This window comes from Tiliqua scincoides, chromosome 8, assembly GCF_035046505.1.
Source record: "Tiliqua scincoides isolate rTilSci1 chromosome 8, rTilSci1.hap2, whole genome shotgun sequence".
Lineage (NCBI taxonomy): Eukaryota > Metazoa > Chordata > Lepidosauria > Squamata > Scincidae > Tiliqua > Tiliqua scincoides.
In genome coordinates this window covers 41,778,809-41,793,126 of record NC_089828.1, presented here as the reverse complement: position 1 = coordinate 41,793,126, position 14,318 = coordinate 41,778,809, and the positions used below count along the sequence as shown (strand labels likewise).

Below are 14,318 nucleotides of genomic sequence, written 5' to 3'. Positions count from 1 at the left end.
CACTCTCTGTCACATGTAGGAAACTGAGGGCGCAGTCCTAATCCCTTATGTCAGTGCTTTCCAGCACTGGCATAGTGGTGCCAATGGGACATGTGCTGCATCCTGCAGTTGGGTGTCACTCAGGGAGGCCTCCTCAAAGTAAGGGAATGTTTGTTCCCTTACCTTGGAGCTGCACTGCCCTTATGTCAGTGCTGGAAAGCGCTGACATAAGGGGTTAGGATTGCGTCCTAAATGTTGTAGCACAGCAACCAGCAAATGAGATTGGGAGAACTCTTCACCGCCTGCCCTTTGTATCAATCTGCTGGGCCTCACTACCACTCCCTCAGTCTCTAGTTCCACTATGACTTCCTCCTCATTTCACTTGAAAACAGTATGTTTTGGTGCTTAATTTAGCCTGTCCCAAGGCCTTAGGCTCTGATAAAAGGCTTGTAGATAATGCAAACAGTTGTGTTTACAGCTTCCTTCACTTCTCTGGGAAATTTTGGAAAAAAGCTGACACTTTCACCCATATCCCTGAACTCCAGCCAGGCTGAGGAGACTTCTGATCTATTTTCCTAGTTTAGAGCAAGAAGCAACAACTTTCCATGATGCCACTCAGATTTAGCAGGGGTGGCATCAGAAGCCGGCCACATATGTGGGGGGCCCACTAGTTCAAGCCAACGATGGCAGCTGGACAGAGGCAACTTTTTCTTCACTTGGTGGGAGCAGATATTACTAAGAGCTCAGTAAGTCTCCAATAAAGAAACTGAAAACTCCTGGAACTTCTCACTGCTCAGGGAAGTGAAGAATTTTCAACAATTTGCATTTCAAGTGTCTAAAGCGCTTGCCAGACATTTTCTCAGCAATCTTTACAACTGTTACCCTGCACATGCCTGATCTTGTTTGATCTTGGAAGCTAAGCAGGGTCAGGCCTGGTTAGTACTTGGATGGGAGACCGCCTGGGAATACCGGGTGCTGTAGGCTTATACCATAGTCTTTCGAGACTGGAGGTTGCCAACCATAGCTTTACAACCGCCCTGCGAGGGAGACTCAGAAGTCCCAAGATTCGAATTGTTCTGAGAAAAGACCACGTGTCACAATTATTGTTTAAGATGCAGCAGTTAGTGTCAAACTAGTTCAGGGAGAACTGAGTTCAAATCCTCACTCAGTCAAGAAACTCACCTTGGGCAACTAACACCATTTTAGCTGGGAGAACCAGTAAGGTCAGATGACGATTTTCTCAAGCAAAGCCATTGATCAATTGACTGCCATTCCTTTTCCCATCACGAAACCAACCCATCCCCCTGCAGAAATGACATCTCTCACCTCCCCAGCAATCTCGAGCTGCCCCACAATCAATAGCCGCTGTGTTCCAGCAGCTACATCCCCAAGATCCTTTAGTGCAGTTAACAAAATAAATACACGGTAGCCTCTTTCAGCTTTGCTTTCCAAGAGTTATGAATATTGCAACAGCGGCTGTTTCTTTCATCTTGACTGCCTTACAGGAAGTCCTGGACTGCTACAGCATCCTCCTCCCCTCCCTACCCCTGAATTATTTACATTCTGCTCCTCTAAAGTGGTCCAGCTTTCCATTATCACTTTAACTTCCTCCATGATTTGTGCTTGGAAAATTCACTTTATTGAATTTCCCAATTGCCTAACAGCACCCTTTCCCTTCACACCCATTAAGGCGTCTGCTCGCAATGCAGCATCATTTTGCATCTCCCCACTTTTCCCAGTGGTAGGAAGTTCCAAAGGCAGCTAAGGTTGAATTTTTTTTTTTTTTTTTTTTTGCAGGGAATTAGGAGGGATGACAAGATTTCTACATTTTAGTGCCTTTGTTATTCCTTTGGTTCAGTCTGCCCTGCTTTTCACTTTTCTTGAATTTTGGTTTAGTTAGAATTTCTAAAATTAAAATTGCAGAATTAGAACTTGGGCAAATTGGGCATTTGGTGGGCCGCTATGAGATACAGGAAGCTGGACTAGATGGGCCTATGGCCTGATCCAGTGGGGCTGTTCTTATGTTCTTAACTTGGTGCAGTTTGCCTCAAACTTTGTTCCTGCTGTTTGTTCGCATTCCCCCTCCCCTGAGTTACCTATGCACATGTGCTCATTGGTAAAACACTGTAATAAAAACAATCTTCATATGACAGCTTGACCGCTTGATTTCAAGCTTGATTTCACAGATTTCTTTCAAAATTTCACTTGTGCTCATTGGTAAAACACTGTAATAAAAACAATCTCCACATGACAGCTTGTATGATTTCAAAGATGATTCACAAAGATTCTTTTTGTGCATTGTTTAACTTATGCATACATACACTTCTGCACTTTGGTAAAACCATGCAAAAAAAATCTTCACACAGTCATGCATACTATCACATTAACATTGCTTTTTTTGCAGTGTTTTATGTACGCATTCATGTAAATCAGTAATAGCATGGGGAAGAACAATGAACTGAAGGGACTGAAGGCTGCAGCAAATTGAACACACATAACGTAACACTCTGTCCAAGATTTAGAACTGTTTAAAAAAAAAATCCACAGAGGATTCCTGTTGTATCCGTTCTACTATGGAAACAAAGCTGTGTAATTTGGAGCTCTGCAGTTTGAGAAGAAACTCACTTGAAAAGTTTGGAAGCATCCCTAGATGACAAAACTGGAAACTTTTTTCTTATAACAGGAAGTGCCCATCTTCAAAGATTCTTTGTGTCATTCTTTGTGCCAAACTTCTAGACAAGAGGCTGCTTTTTCCTTGATTCTTGGGAGCTTCAGACCACCTCCTGGACCCCGAGGTGTGCCTGTGTATGTTAAATTTGACTTGGGAGTGTTAAAAATTTTTGTGCTGGGGAGGGCAGATGGCTTAGCTACGCCCTGAATGGGATGGCCTGTCTATTTTACATTGAACAGCCTGCACAGAAGAGGTAAAAGAGTGGCCGTTAAGATGGACAGAAGAAGTCTTACTAGATTCACTAAACATGCTTCCTTCCTTCACATGATCGTTTGAGAAGACTAGACAAAGGCCAATAGACAGATGACACTGAGGCATGGTGACCCTTGACCCTAGACTGTAAAGTCACTGGATAGTCACTGGATAGTCACTGGTATAAGTATAAGCAAAGAATCATTTTAAAAGCAAAAGCCACACTGCAAAAGTATAGAAAAACACAGAATAGAAGAAGCTGTTTGACTTCATTTAAAGGCAAAATTGTATTCTCACAGAGCTGCTTAGGTGTAAACACCTTGGCATGCAAATAGATAAGATTGCTAGGTAAGGAGCAGATAGGCCCCAACTTGGCAGAAGTATACCCGTTTTAGCAAGGACAGTATGCTTATGTTCATTTATAATTTTAAACTGTTATTCTTCCATGCTTTCAAAGGAAAAGACACATATAGGCACATTTAAGTAAAATAGTCTTTGCCCTAAAGCAGGAGTGCTCAAACTTTCAACTTTAGGGACCCTGGACCTTTAAAATTGTGTAGGAGCGATAATTTCAGCAGGTGCAGCTTGTCATCTGTGGGATGACAAGTTGCACCTGCTGAAATTCTCTCTTCTATACACTTGTTAAAGGTCCAGCATCCCTAAAGTTGAAAGTTTGAGCACCCCTGCCCTAAAGTGTAACCAACATATATGGGGACATAGTAGTCATTAGAAGTAAGTCTTAAGCAACCTTTGCTGCTTGATTTTAGAAAAGTCTTAAGAACAGACAAAAGCTTTAACATTGCAGGAAGGCTTCACAGGTGTTTCTATGTTGACATTAGCATAGGAGAAAAGCATGCAGAGAGAGATAACTTTTTGTTATCTCTTTAATGAGGATGGTATGGAGACCTGTCAAGGAAGCCCCTAATTGGATTGATGGATGCAAGTAAGGGTCAGTACTGGGTCAGTACTGGATAAAATGATATTATAGCAACCCCTGCTGTTCTTGAAAACTTTGTAATACAATATGTTTAATTTTACCTTTTATGGGAACTGTAACCTGAAACAAGCCTATCAGGTGTCTCTAAAGTTATCTATAGCCTATTAAGAGTTAGCCCCATCTATGATGTCAAACTTCAGCCAATGGGAAATTCAGATTTTCAAACAAAGGACCCAGAATGGTATAAAGGATCCAGTTAACATTGGGAAATTGCTCTCATGCTTTGAGACATTAGAGCCATGAGATGCCCATTGCTTGCAACGAAATAAAGCCTGCAAACGATCACCCTTAAGTACAGAGTCTTGCTTTCTTGAACCCTGCAACAACACAGAGGTTCAAAACCATTATTGACTTATTGAACATTATTGAACTTATTATTAAATACCCAATACTGTACATACACAACGTGACCTGGGGGGCAGTTTGCAAGGTTTGTCTTTCCAGTGTACAAAAACAGATAGAAATTTTAGCAGGTAGAATGCCCGCTTTTTGCATCATATCCCCCTACTCCTTGTCCTCTGTGGAGAAGTGCCCCTCCCGGTTCCTCTTACACTTCTCTAAAACTTCAGAAGTGCAAAACAGAGGCACGTATTGAGTGCTGGCTGAATTGTGCACAGTGATTGGTTTGGTCAGAGGGTTGCAGCAGTGAGACTCCACTTCATTTAATTCTTGGGTAACATTCTTGCAAGACACCAGGGTTGGGAAAGTACATCCTATCAAAAAATGTTTCATGTTGGGGGAACTCCACTTCCTTGATTGAAGAACAGAGATACAGAACATGGGGAAGAACACTGAAAGTTGAAATGGGGAATCATATGATATGGGCACACCATTAAGTTCCCTACACTCTAAGGAGCAAAGCCTCAGGGGGAAACTCCTGCCCTCTTTGCTGCAAGGGCTCCTGGTATTCCTGCAGAGTCAGGAAGTCTGCCAGCCGATGACTGGCAGTGCAAGAGAAGGGACCAGCGTGGCTTTCAATGTGAAAAAGCCCTGGAATGCAGAGAACGTTCTTCTCTTCTATACTTCCTTGTCAGGGGCTCCCTAGCTGAAAATGTGCCTCGCCTGCCATAACTGAGGAAAGATGTTACCATTAGGCCAACTAGGCAGCTGTCTAGAGTGCAGACCTCAGAGAGGCGCAGAGTACTGACCTTTGAGGAGCACAGATTTATACAGATTAATCCATGTAAAAAATGCAACTGACAATTTATATTTGTTATTTGAAGACACATACCATGGCATACATAACACATACATACATCAACATCACAGTATTATTCAAATGCTGCTGCTGCTGCTGTTATACAGGATTTCTATACCACCATCTCACTGACTCTCACAATGAATGAGAGCCTTACAGATCCAAGGCAGTTCACACAGACAGGCTGTCACCAAACTCTTTTTTTTTTTTTAACACATTGAGTTTTTACAATTAATGTTCTATGACAAACTCATAGTACTCATTTCCAGATGTCTTCCTTTGCTGTGTGGTCAGCATTCTTTGCTGACACATGCTGTCTGAGCTTTCAGCAGGAGCAGCCACAAATCAGCCAGGTGTTATTCATTCATGGCAGGTGACCTCCACACACCTCCATCTTGCAGCTTATTGAAGTGACTCCTTTGCCCTCTCAGGGCCTGGTGATCAGCAGCAACAGGGACTCCTGGTGGCTCCATTCTCTCACAATGGCTTATCAGCTGTGTTGGTCTCTCTTCCAAAGAACAGCCAGAGTTACTCCCTGGCATGGCATGGCAACAGCTTCCAGCCCAATCCTATGCGTGTCTACTCAAAAGTAAGTCCCATTAGAGTCAATGGGGCTTACTCTCAGGAAAGTGTGGATAGAATTGGGCTGTTAACCTCCAGGCCATAGCTCCTGCCCCCCCCTTTGTGTGCTATAACATTCTCTTTTGTATTTGTATTTGAGAAAGATAATCAAGTTGGTCCTTCTTACCAGTGGGTTCAGGACTCATGGATTTGACTTAAGGTGGGTCCTGACTTGCATCTGAGGGACCTCACCAAACCTCCTGAGCACGACTGGAAGTGTCTTTGAGTCGCATCCAGGAAGTGTTCTGATGCGCGGGGAGGTCGCAAGTGGCCTCCCCGTGACTCAGAAGTCCTTCTGGACTTCTTTCTGGACTTCCTTCTGGACTTCTTTCATCAAACCAGAAATGCCCCTCAGAAGCTTCAGAACACCTCCCGGATGCAACCAGAAGACACGGTCACATCAAGGTTTGGTGAGGCCCTCCAGATGCAGGCTGGGACCACATTAAGTCAAATAGATAAGGAGGACTAACCTATATAACCAAATTTGATTATCTTTCTCAAATACAAAAGAAACCGTTATAGCACACAAACAGATCCCCATGGAAACCGAGGGCCAACCTGTGTTACTTATTCTTGCAATTAAAGATTTAACAGTTTCAAGTTTTGTGCTTTTCATTTTTTATACAAGACATATTTTTGAAAATGGTTGGCAATTTTTTTTTTCGTGTGCAAACAGCCTTGTGGAGGGCGCAAAATAGCCTGGAACACGCCCTAGGTATACCTCAGTGATGCCTGGAGGCTGGACAAATGGCAAATATGCTCTTCCTGGCAGTCTGACTCAGGGGTAGGGCATCCCCGCAAGCCTTTGAAATGTTTTTTTCCTAATATTTACAGGTACGTGCTGCTTAACAACCATTCGCTTAAGGACTGACTGCATATATGCCAGTGGTCAAAGCACAATAAAGAGGCTCTTAATGAAGCAACTGCATCTCCCATAGCCTGCAGCAGAGTGTCTGTTTACACAACAAAGAGGCTCTTAATGCAAAAAAGAGGCAATCTATCTCCAGTAGCCTCTGCAGCCAGCTAGTGTCTGTCAGGGAGTGTCTATTCACACAACAAAGGCAATAGATTGGACTGAATGTTCACTTCATGACCTAATTGCTTGACTAAACAAGCTTGACTTGTGCTTCCCCCCCTTGCTTTTTGAGAAAACCAAAAGGGGAAAAAAGCTGTTGGCTGCTCAGTGCTGTGTGCAACTTTCCCAAGCACACAGTAACCCAGCAATAATTTGCTGCGACATCATTGCGTCACCACAGTTACCTCAGGATTTTGTCGTATGGGGGGGTATTAAAATTCTTTGTGCCCCTGGATGTCAGTTGCTCTAGTTATACCACTGCAGCCTTTGAGAACAACCAACTGGCAACCTCATCAATTCATACTTGCTTTTGCTGCTTAGGCAGCTAAAACATTGGTTGATTAATCTCTCTAGGAATGCTGAGGCCTACAAGTTTTTAAGGGGTTTCTCTGGTGTGTTTTCCAGAGGTAGAAGCCAAAATTCTGTTCTTCCCCTCCCCTGCACACACTTTACCTTATTTTTATCTGGGAAAAGAAACCCAGAAATGACAGATTTGGGATGTCTTCACCCACCACAAGCTGCCGAGCCATACTGAAAGCTTTCTCACGCACACACATGCATGCATGTGCACCCAGCCAACCAGCTCTAAGCATGTTTAAATTAATCATTGGCAGCACTCTTACAAATGCTGCAATTTCGTGCTTAAAAAGGCATCTTTCAGATGAAAAATTAATCATCCTAAATGATAGATGGCCTACCTCCTGAGGGCGCGCTACTCAAGGAGCACTGGTGTAGTCATGTTCACCAGTGGGAGAGCAACTACTGAGTCTGTATTTGACTTTAAGTACACATATGCAACAACAATTGACCTAACCAAATGACGCATCACCCAATGGCAAATGGGAGCCACCTGGGGCAAGGGGAAATGGTGACATTTCATCCCATACCTGAATGCCCCCTGCTTTCTGGAAAGGCTCTCTTTTGGAGCCATACAGAGGCAAAGGAGGGCATGTGGAGTCCAATTCACAGTGCTTGCCGCTTCCAGTGACAAGCATTGCACCCACCCAGAGCACCATGGATGGGGAGTGCCCCCTGCATGTCAATGGCCCCTCTGACACCCCCTTGTGGCCAGGCACCTGAGGGCCCAGGGTCCCCCCAACCACTGCTTTGTTCACTATTGGTATCACCATTACTGCATATTCTGCTAACTCCAGGATACTGTTTCAATTTCACTACAAAGACGACAACTGTGCTGCATATAAACCATGAACATATACAAGTGCACTATGTGACACAGCATACACCATTTTAAAGAAAAGAAATCAAACTTTGAGTCCCCTGAAAATCAGAAGTGCTTCATTGCACCCTAGTTTAACAGAAACACAGAATAATAGAATCATAGTTGAAAGGAACCCACAAAGTCATCTTGTTCAACACCCTGCCTGTCCAACATTGCATACAGTATATTCTTATTTCTCAAGTCTTGCCTGCCAAATGGTCCCATGGCTAGTTTATGATGCCATCACTTACTGTGGTTGCTACTGTCTATCCTCACTGCTAGGCAACTGTTGGCATGCCAGGTGAAGAATGCTGGTTGTACACCTGGGAATGTACTCACCAGCTGTTACAGTTGCGTGCGCTGACAAGCTGGCCATTTTAAAAAATGAGCAGGGAGGCTGCATGCCACACTCTTCATTACTAAAGAGAACAGCAAACCGGGGAACATCTGCTTGTTTGCCCACCGGCCTTCCCCCTCAACCACAGGGTGGCACAGAGGCGGTTGCAGCAGAGTAAGTACTGCAGGCGCCTCAACGCACCATGTAAGTAGCTCCCCACTCGCCTTCGGAGCCATTCCAGATACAGATGGCAACGTGCAGGGAACATAGATATGGCAAGCACCTGCACGTTGCTGTTGCTGCCCCAGTGGGAGGGGGCTCTTGCATTGCACGTTGTGGTTCCTGCAATACTTACCATGCTGCGCCACTGCTCAGACTACCGTTCAAGCGTTTCGCATTTTTGCACATTTCTCTCATGCCTGCCACAAGCAAGGGGGAGGAAATGGCTGCACTTTAAAGGCCTGACCAGCAAGAGAAGCGACGGTGAAGAAGGGCTCTGCCGGGAACCAGTCTAGGATGCTGTTTCACCTACCAAACTCATGGATATTAAAAACCTTGTGGGTTTTGCAAGCACATGTTCAGAAACCCATGTGGAAGAATCCAAACTCAGTTTAGGAGGGTGATAAGTGGTAAAGAGATACAGTACTTGAATATTCCATGGTATGAAATGCACAGGATAAGGAAATAAATACGAGTTTCGCATCTTAACGTGGTGGAAAATGGAAACTGCCACATGGATTTCTGCACATGTATTCTTTGCAGCCAGGGACTGTGGGGACAAGGGGAGAAGGGTATGAAGAGGTATAAGAGAAATGACAAGGCTGAAAAAACCTTCCCTAGAGGAGCCCCCCCCAAGGGATTTGGAAACCCTAATAGTCTTTATGAGGGCTACAGCATCTTGCCAATTCACTGATTAGGTGAAATACCTTTTTCATTAATTTAAGACAACAGATTGGGAAAAAATTTTTTTAGATAAAAAAACTTATAAAACCTGCAGGTGGCAAGAGCCACCTGAGAAGGGACTCACTTGCACATGAGGAAATGCTTCATCTCTAAGCCATTTCCACCTGTGACTCATACATGCCTCCTTGAAAGACTGGTCTGATTCATATGCAAATTTAATCCAACCGCCAAACAATCAATTGATCACTAAGTGCAAGCCCTAGGTATTAAGAATTCATAACAAGGGCGAGGGTGGGGGGGGGGGAGGGCAGCTAAGTGGTGTGGGAGGGAAGCTCCTGAAAGGAGACAGAGTAGCAGGTGTGTGTGTGTGTGGGGGGGGGAGAACTTAGGAGAAAAATGTACTCCTTAGGGAGCAGGTCTTCAGTGGAAGTCACTTCAAGGAGCCAAAGGAAATATTGAGCGCACTGGGCTGTTTGTGGGTGGGTGAAAACTAATGCAAAGGGCAAATGAAGCTTCAGTGCATGCTAGGGCTAACTGGGCAGAGGCATCTTTCCAAATGGTGTCTTCTTATATGTGGCGGGGGGAGAGCAACTGTTCTTCTTCATCCCAGCATGGCATCCTTTCCAGTGGCTCTCGGTGATGTCTCTTCTGGGTTGACAATACTATTATTATGAGCCCTTTGAGGACAGAGATTCATTTACTGATTTCCACCTAAAGATTCATTTTCGAGTTCTAGCCTAACAGTCACAAAGTCTAGATCTTATCCGGAAGTTTCGCCCTAACTCTGCAGAGCTTTCTCAACAGAATAAAATAAAACTAAGTAGTGGATAGTGGACAGCTAGAACTACTGTAACTCAACTTGCAGCAGAATATCAAGCTCTACTGCCAATAAAATACAGCAAATATTCCTGCCAAAGCTCAAGGAACTCTAAGCTAATGCAACCTGCCACCAGCAGACCTTATCCCCATCTAAATGCCAAGATGCCATTTACTGATTTATTTTACTATGTAAACTGCTTTGTGAACTACTGCTGTTGAAAAGCAGCATATACAGTGGGCCTCCGGAGACCATATAGTACGCCATTCCAGGACCCCATGCTGATAAATGTAGATTTATCATAATTTTTAGAATTGAAACTGGGACCAATTGGAATATCACCAGGCAGGGCACCTGGTGAGGGGGTGTAAAAAAAAAGCAGGGGGGGAGGGGGAGAAAAGGGTTCTACCAAGGCTGTAATCCTATCCACACTTACATAGGAGTAAGCCTCTTTGACTATAATGGGACTTGCTTCTGAGTAGACATGCATAGGATTGGGCTCCAAGTGAATTTATTTAGCAAGCAGGTTACAGAGAGAGGGAGAGATGGGAAAGGTAACCTTGTTCCACCAAGAGGGGCATATGAGGGGGTTATGACTTGGGGGATAGCATGTTTGGGAAGGGGGCTGTCTGCTCCTGGGGCTGTGGGTGCATTTCTCTTGAGGTTTGCAGGAGTTTCTCACAGTCATCTCTCCCCTCACCCCCCTGCCCCCCCCCTGGTTTGTTGTCAAGTGTAAAGAGGGTGCCAAGCCTGGAGTGTCAGCAGGCAGCAAGCAGGGTAAGGGCAGAAGGCAGCTGTGCTCCAAGGGTAGAAATGGCTGGAAGTGCCCCCAGTACTGAGGTGTGGCACTCACCTTGCCTCTTGCCACTCTGGAGGGAGGCATTTGGGTTTGGTGCCAAACAAGAGCCTGCCTGCCTCAGGCAATGCCAAGGTCCAAGCTGTGGTGCTCCCCCCCCCGCACCCTTCAGACCTACTGGGGGGGGGAGACTAGGGAGAGTCAAAGAGGAACTCAAGCAGAGAGAGAGAGAGAGAGACTGGCAGACAACACTGGAGAGGGGGAAAGAGATATACCAGAGAGAACGCAGAGCAGCTCTGGGGGGGGGGGTGTGTGCAAAGTAAACCATTTTATTCAAAAGGTGGGGCCGCCGGTCCTGTGTGCACTTGCCCAGGACTCCTGATGGGGCTCAATGGGATTACTCATGGGCAAGAGAGAGTAGTGCGGTGCCAGGAGGCTGCAGTGCCTTGGCCCTTTGGTGTGCCACATGGAACGCAAACCATGCATGCATTTGCACCTTTGAATGTGCCTGTACCCCAACCCTCCCCTGCAGCTTCTTCCTCCTCTCCCTCCATCTCTCCCTGGTGCTCATGCTTGCTTAACAATGTATCTGTTCCCTTCCTTGGTGGGCAAACTGGGACAGAATTTCAAACCAGGCGGGCCACTGGGACAATGTTGCTAAACCAGGACAATCCTGGTCAAACTGGTACATATGGTAGCCCTATTTAAACATCACTTCTGGTTTCACAATAAACCAGAAGCAATTTTCTCTAAGGTTTTTGGACTTTTGAGGGCCAAGGAGGCTGTCTCTCTGTTTCTCTCTCTCTCTCTCTCTCTCTCTCTGTGTGTGTGTGTGTATAACCGATACTACCTAGTACACTTTTAAAGCAATTATAAATGTATAAAAATGCACCCTTGAAATAAAAACACACGACACCACTTTCTGCATTTCTCACTCTCGTCAACAAAATCTGCCAAAAACAAAACCACCAAAAAAAAAAAATCACACCTCTTGGAAAGGGAAATGGAAGAGATTGGTGGGCTTGAGTGTCTCCAGGGAGTGTGAGGAGTAACACCTGTGCCTCTCCAGGTAAGAGAGAGGTAACAGTTGGCTTCAGGTGCCATGAGTTCTTGAGGGCACCCTGTTTTACATCACAAGTCTCCTATGTCTTCATTATAATGGTACAAGGTGAGGTTGAGCACCATTAAATACTTCAGCAGTGCCATCTTGTGGCCATTTGAAGGATTGTACGTACGCACCCGTTAGGTCGACCATTTAATGCCTCCTCTAGTCAACAAGCCATTGCTGACCAAGGGGCCATTTTGAGATAACAGGCCAATTCCACACCTCAAAAGGGGACCTGTTGACAAACATTCCCATCACCAAACACTACTCTGCCACTTCAGTTAAGTCGTTTTGTTGCAGTCCCAACTTAGTTTCCTCATTTTTCAGCCTCCTGGAAAGGGAGAGCTTTGGTCAACTGCATTTAGGCCAAGATACATCACTTGGGGTCGAATTGGTGAAGGAAGTACATCAGGACTATTTGTTCTAGGGAATCCCCCCAACCCACAGAGAGTAATTTCATGGTACATCATAGCCTGACATACTAAAATATTAAGTGCCCAGTTATTTTAGTCACATTAATTGCTCAATTTACCCATTTAGTGACACTTCTAAACTTTGTTCACCTATGTACTGCATTTTGTAGTTAAGATATTTGGTGGATTTGGAAATAACTGAAATTAACAATGCTCATCTGGGTGTCTCTCCAAGTCTTTATTAAGATCCAGTCCTAAGTCCTCAGTATAAAGAAGCTTGGCTTTTCTCAGCACTCTTGTATGGGACAGGCATTCAGGTAGCAATAAATCCAAGCCTCATCACACACACTAGCACAAAGGGGTTTCCTCCTCCCCCTCATTTCCAACAAAATGTCATGTTTGCCAGGTGGGCTTAAACTCCCTGAGCTGAGATCACAGATTAAGATTTATTGGTGGCTATTAGCCAGGAGACAAACAAAACAAAAGCATACCTGGGATACAAGGCAGCAAGGACTATTGCCTCTGGCAAGCCACTTGCAGAGCATCCAGGGGGCCCCTACTAGAACAAATGGCTGCTCCATCAGAGCCAGCCAGGCTCTCATTATTTTGTTAACATTTATATACTGCTTTTCAACAAAGAGTTCAGAGAAGTTAATAGAGAAAATAACTAAATGGCTTCCTGTCCCAAAAGGGCTCACAATCTAAAAAGATGCAGAACATCACCAGCAACAGCTACTAGAAGACACTGTGCTGGGATGAAGAGGGACAGTTACTCTCTTCCTGCTAAATATAAGAGGTACACTACTTGGAAAAGTAACTCTTTGCTCAGCTAGCCAGGTAAACAGACTCTGGAGGAAGCAAACTGTGAGCCAAAGGTTGCAATCCTATCCACACTTTCCTGGGAGCAAGTCCCATTGACTATAATGGGACTTACTTCTGAGTAGACATGGTTAGGATTGGGATCAAACCCTTTTAAATTTTTTGCTGCAACCTGACACAGTTAGTCTCCAGTGACACATGAAGACATTTCCCTACATTAGTAAGTTAACTTTCCCCAGTCTTCCTCCCTCCCTGCTTCGCTGAGTCCATCTGGCTGCACTAGCTGGCTTGGTCACTACAGGCCTGGTGTCTCCCAACTGCCACAACAGCATTACACCTCACCACTCTTTTCATAGCTGGGAAAGGTCAACCTTCCTTTCTCTCCAACTTTCAACCATGAGGCAGCACTTCAGATTCCAAGAGTCCTCCAAACTATAGTACCATCTACATATGCTGCGTGTAACAAGAGGGCAGGACCATGACCCAAGGGGCTCATAATCTAGACAAGGGAGACAACCAAGGAATAGGAGGTGGCAGGTAAAAAAAACAAAACCCATCACGTTTATTTCAAGGACACGTGATTAGGAAAGGATTAGGCTAGGGCAGTGGTTCCCAAACACTGGCAGCTCCCTTGACCTGCTAGGCCATTGGCTGTGACTCCCCATTAGGGTTACTATCCTATACATCAGTGTTCTTCAACCTTGGGGTCACAAAGCCATATTTGTGGGGTTGTGGCAAGTTTGGGGAACCAAAACGGCTGCCAATAATGCCAAGTCATATGGTTGAGGTGGCATAGTGCAGTATGGGGGGGCAAAGGGTTGCATACAGGCCAACATTCCCCATGTGAAAGTATTCATGCACTGCTTGCATACGTACGATTGTCGCTGAGCTTTGTTCCAGTTCGACTTTGCTCTCTGCTGCATGCCATTCTGTTATTCTGCAGTAGGCCATCCAGTACTGAGATAAAAGTCAAGGGGATGTATTATTTTGATGAGCAAAACAGTTAAGTTCAAAAACAGCCTTCTCCACTGAGTCCTGTAGGGGCACAGAGTAGGCTGTAACAGGGGCTGGATGGTTGGGTCCTGGGGTGGGGTCAATGGTGGGTCCCCAGCCTCA

At 45.0% G+C, this 14,318-nt stretch overlaps 1 pseudogene; it reads left to right on the top strand.

The window, feature by feature from the left end:
- The first annotated feature begins 846 nt into the window (after positions 1 to 846).
- On the top strand, positions 847 to 963 carry LOC136659827 (5S ribosomal RNA; annotated as a pseudogene).
- Positions 964 to 14,318: the final 13,355 nt, after the last annotated feature.